Source organism: Peromyscus leucopus, unplaced genomic scaffold (assembly GCF_004664715.2).
Source record: "Peromyscus leucopus breed LL Stock unplaced genomic scaffold, UCI_PerLeu_2.1 scaffold_39, whole genome shotgun sequence".
In the NCBI taxonomy this organism is placed as follows: Eukaryota; Metazoa; Chordata; class Mammalia; order Rodentia; family Cricetidae; genus Peromyscus; species Peromyscus leucopus.
The window spans coordinates 1,368-6,991 of record NW_023505277.1 but is presented as its reverse complement, the minus strand read 5'-3'; the positions used below and the strand labels follow the sequence as shown (position 1 = coordinate 6,991).

At 43.2% G+C, this 5,624-nt stretch overlaps 1 long non-coding RNA gene across 1 annotated transcript; it reads left to right on the top strand.

Annotated features, from left to right (window-relative positions):
* Positions 1-2,912: 2,912 nt before the first annotated feature.
* Positions 2,913-5,011, top strand: LOC114695511. The gene is made up of 2 exons (XR_005090657.1): positions 2,913-3,089; positions 4,912-5,011. It is a non-coding gene; the product is annotated as an uncharacterized LOC114695511 (long non-coding RNA).
* Positions 5,012-5,624: the final 613 nt, after the last annotated feature.

The following is a 5,624-nucleotide window of genomic DNA, read 5'->3' as shown; positions in this document are numbered from 1 at the left end:
CACCACCACCACACCACCACTACCACCGGCCCAAGGAGTTGACTTTTGACAATTATGTCTGAGATGTCTGTGTTTAAAAACTTGTGGTATGCATTACGTGCGTGCGTGCGTGCGTGTGTGTGTGTGTGTGTGTGTGTGTGTGTGTGTGTGCGCGCGCACACACACATGTGTGGGAGGTGTTGATTAAACATCTGTGTGGAGGTGTTAATTTGCCAACTGATACGTTGGTCTGGAGATGAGGTATGAGAACACACACACACACACACACACACACACACACACACACACACTATTCAGAAGAGGTATCAGATGGATAGATACTATAGTTCAGAGATGAGAAGAGAACGAGGGAGCAAGCCCCAGTGCTCTTTGATGTTAAGAGGGAAGAGACATGAAGGATGTCTGGGTCTGTTCACTCTCAGACCGAGTATTTCACACTCTTCCTTTCCCGTAACTGCAGTTCCTTAGCTTGCCCATCCTCACTCCCACTCGGTGGCCTTGATTTCCCTTACCAGTATCATTAGATGCCAGTCTCTCTACATATGCACTGAAGTCCATCTCCTGACTGAGGGAGGAAGAAGGTGGTGTCCTAGGAGGCAAATGGAAGAATTTCACCCAGGATGGAGCACACAGCCATGCTGGATGTGGTCAGTAAGTCAAGAATGGTGAAGACTGAGAGTTGACCTTTGGGTTTAGCAACGTACAGGTCCTAGGTGTTCTTGACAAGATCAGTTTCAGTAGATGGAGAATAGGAAGCCTGAAGGGATAGACTTAAGAACAGAACTCACAGAAAGCCTGGGGACATGATTCAGTTGGTAGAGTACTTGCCTTGCAATGCATGAGGTCCTTGGTTCAATGCCCAGCATTTAAAAAAAAAAAAAAAGTGGACCTCAAGCACAGGACTCTGACACAGTGCAAATACAGAACTCTTCCAGCAAGTTTTTCTATGAATAGGGGGGAAGGTCAACAGTTAGTGGAGATAGTAAGCCCATAGCAATATCCATGAAAGACAGAAAACTTGATATAGGAGGAGTAGCGTTTGTTAAGGCAATGCCCTATAGCAGACAAGAGGAGATGGGATTTAGTCCGTATATGGAGAGATTGGTGTCTAATTGGACTGGCAAGGGGAAGTCAAGGCCATCACTTGGAGTGAGGAACTGTAGATTAGGGAAATACTCAGTCTAAGAGTGAACGGACCCAGACAATACATATAACTTTTTAGCAAACACAAAAGGCGATAGCAAAATTTCTGGTCATGGATTTTTTTTTTTTTTTTTTTTTTTCACCCCTGAGACAGGTTTTCACTGTATAACAGCCTAGCTGTCCTGGAACTCGCTTTGTAGACCAGGCTGGCCTGAAACTCAAAGACAGTAACCTGCCTCTGCCTCCCAAGTGGTGGGATTAAAGGCGTACACCACCACTGTCTAGCTTCTGGTCATGGATTTTAAGCCAGCAACTAGCATGGTTGTTTATTTTGTTCTGGCAAGTTCAGCATCTTGAGAATAGTCACAGAATAGGCAGAGACTGGTACTCCATGTGATTATTATTATTTTTCCAGGAAACGGACTATGGAGAGGCAAAGGAACGATAATTTATAATATATAAGGGAAGGATTGGAATGATTGCCAGACATTTGGCCAAACATGGAATAAATAGGGTCATTACGGGAGTGTAGCTGTGGAGAGGTGAGATTAAGCGAGTTTGGGGATTCTGGTGAGATTGAAGGACTTAGGGATTTGGATACCAAAGGATTGATCTGTACAGGAGAGCCATGGCCAGACAATAAAAAATGTAAACCATTTTAGTTGGCTCAAACACTGTTTCTCTCACAAAGTCTTGCTTGATGACCCCAAGCAAGACTCCATCTCTCACCTCTCCCGATCTTCAGTGGATGAATGTTTTATACTTGAGTCCCTTGGCATATTACATATCATGCTTATGGATTTGTTGTCTCCCTCCTAACTCACCCCATGTATAGGCCCTGAAGAAAAATACTCTAATTATTTTGTTTCTGTCCCTACGCCATTCCTAGGGTAGACTCTTGAACTAAAATTCAGTCACACATTTCAGACTTCAGTAAGGTGAAAAGAAGGTACCCAGTTGCTTTAGGTTGGGTATCCAGGAAGCACCTTCCCAGGCGGGACATCATCTGAGGAGCATTCAGGTCAGTGAGTAGGGAGTGGCCTTGGCTCACAAGGAGAGGGATGAAAAGGGATTAGGAAGTGAGCAATGGAGCCGCCATGCAGGTTTTACCGCAGCAGCCTCAGCCAACCTCTGGGCAGCTGTGGAGGCGGTAGCCCTGTAGAGAGGCCCCTGTGCCCCAAGAAGGTAGTCATGGGATATAGGACACTCCCAGGAGGTGCAGCCCAGGAGAGGCTGCGGCTGGGGCAACGCATGCACCGGAACGGGAGCTCTGTGGCATGCCACCGTGTTCATTACAGCAGCCCCACGGTCTAACTGTGTCCTAGGGTGTAAGACCAAATGTAAGACATTTAGCTTTAGAAGGAGTGGGATTCGCGTGGTATGACGATGTTTGGAGCGGAAGCGGTGTGAAGTAACTTTTGGCATCTCTTCACTTGCTTGGACATCTTCGCTTCATGGAACATCTTTTTGCTCAGTTACTAGGAAAGAATGTGGGGTTTTAATTGACTGTGGCATTTTTGCCCTCTCTCCCTCCCCGACCCCCTCCCTCCCGATGATCACCATGAACCCATCTTGAAGATAGAGTGTTCATAGATATCTCTAAGACAATCCCAGGTCAATATGTCCTCACTAAGTGATTTAAAAAAAAAAAACAACAAAAAACAAACCATAGTCTGGGAGTCTGTGATTGGTTGGAGTTAGAGTTTCCATTGGTTTTGTTTTATTTTTCACATTGTTCTTTTTTTTTTTTTTTTTTTTTTTTTAATCAGAATGTCTCTGGTTCCAAGCCAGATCTCTCGCTCCGGCTCATTTTCTTTGATGGAGAAGAGGCTTTTCTTCACTGGTCTCCTCAAGATTCTCTGTACGGCTCTCGGCACTTGGCCCAGAAGATGGCTTCCACCCCACACCCTCCCGGATCGAGAGGCACTAACCAACTGCATGGCATGGTTAGTTTCAGTCACCTTGGCTCTCTAGCTCCGTCCCTGTCTCCAGAGGAAAGGCAAGGCCGAGAAGACAAGTAAAAGGCCTAAAAGTGCCACGAAATCCTCGGAGCACTGTTTATTGTAGAACATTCCTTGGCAAGCGCTGGATTTTTGAGGAATCCCAGAGCTAAAAAGAATGATTCTGTGTGAGGAGCTGTGTTCGGCTGGGCTTAATTAAAATGATGTGAGAATCAGGTTGAAGAACCATTGGATTCAGTATGAGAGCTCACCCACCCTCCCCAATACTGTGTGCTATGGAGAGGGAAAGCCTTTTTCAGGCAGAGGAGGACGGGAACCCCAGGGAAGGGAGCTCAGAGGGCGGCATTTTTGATATGAGAGAAGAGACATTTTAAGGCTGCCTTAAAATCCCGCTGCTATCTATCACTTTCCGAGATGAGAGGAGATCAGGCGCGTTCAGGGTGGTATGGCCGTAGACCCGCTGCTATTACTAAGTAGTGGGTTCAGCATCCAACCTCAATTCATCCTCATTCTGTGCTCTGCCAGTAAATCCTCTCCTGTGACTCTCTTCCCATACTTGATCTTCAGCTTGTCACTAATCCTCACTGACCCCCGCTTAGGACTTTGTTCTACGCTTGGGACCTCCTTCCTCCCAGGGTTCTCCACAAATCCCCGACACTCTCCCTGACCCCTCCGCTCTGCCGGCACGCATCCCCGTTGTTTCTCAGGTTACCGGCCATCACCCTATGAATCAAATGAACAATCAGTGTCATCTTTGAGTTTCCCTAACACTCCTCAGGTGAACATGACTTTCTCAGGTACATTGACAGTTTGTCATGGGTCAAAGACATGCGGTCAGGACTCCACTCCTTCACTTGTGCCTGAGTGGCTCAGAAGGGTTCAGGAAAAGGAGGAGAGACCTAGATAACTAGTAGTTATTTATCCATCCAGATATATGATCCACAGTGATGGAAAGGACCATTGACTTCTCAGACAGAGACTTATCCAATCTCAAGAATATGTTCCTATTTCAAACAAGCAGTTTTTTCAAATGAATGAATATCAGTTATATGTGTGTGTAGGTATGTATTACTTGGGCATACTGTGTCTTTGGAATCGTGAAGTCTGAAAATATTTACTCAGTATATGGTAGGTTTCACTCTAGGTAGTTACCCACACATTATTTCACTTATCTAAATTGGGAGGACTTAATCTAGATGTGGTCTTCAGGGAGTCCTTAAGCTCGCTGATGTTTTACGGCTCAAATAAGCTAACGAACACTGGTTTACTATGGAAGGTTAGAATCAGGAGACCTTAGAGAGTAGCTGGGTTGAGCACCTTGTTTGCTACACAAGGAAATGGCGAGCCAGCAGCATGATGTATACAGTTTCCTTTGGAGGAATTTTTCTTGCATGCTGCGTGAGTCACGGCTTCTGTCCACATGCACCCCTATCATTACAGATTAAAGTTAAGATGCCTAACTATAATGGCACAGAAGACCAGACATGCTTGAAATCCCATCTGAAAGCAAAGCAAATATATCCTTTTTCAATTCATAAGATATGCGTCAAACCTGCCTTTCTGACCTGTCCTTAGTTATGTCCATTGGGTGTATAATACATCACCATTTATCCGTGTTGCATAAGCAAGATCTAAAAAGTTCTTTAAAATAGTTAGCAAATAATGTTACTAAACCCTTTGTTCATTTATATAGCTCTCCGTGTGATTCTCAGGTATTAAAATTATTTAGTTTTGACTCTTTTCCTCTATAAATGGTTCTAAAACATTCTTTGATGACTGTGATTAAGTAATATTTTTTCTTCCTTAGGATCTGCTGGTCTTACTAGATTTAATTGGAGCTGCAAATCCAACATTTCCCAATTTTTTCCCCAAAACCACCAGATGGTTTAATAGACTCCAAGCAATTGGTAAGCACCACAGTAAATAAAGAGCAAAATGTTGTTTCTTCCTACTGAAAAGCAGTAGGCTTTAAAATTCAGAATTTATGATTTAAGTGTGCTCTTTAAATATTTAACACACTTGGCTGGCTTTTGCCTTACCCTACCAATTAGTTTATTGTTCTTAATTTGTCAACAGTCCTGATTTATTTTCTTGCATGGAATTCTATTTTGAAATGCAAACATCAAAACACTACATTTCTAGATTCTTAGAAATGATGTCAAAAGATACTCTTGAATTTAATTTTCCATCTCTTTTTGTCTCCTATTTTTTTCTTTGTCTTATTTTCGAGGACCCTGTGTGCTTCCCTTCTTTCCTTTTCCAAAGTGCACATATCAATAAATTGTACAATATTGAGACTGAAATCCACTGTGCTGTTCTCCTTCATGGGATTTGCATCTTTAACTATGTCTTTAATTGTATAAGAAAAATGTACCCTATGGTTAAGGAAATCTAAATATTGATAAATAGGAATATTATTTTGGATGGTAGTTGGGGCTTTCTCAATGTTTTTTTTTAATAGTATTTTTATTTTATAATTATCTTAATTTCACATATCAGCCACAGATTCCCCCTCCTCCC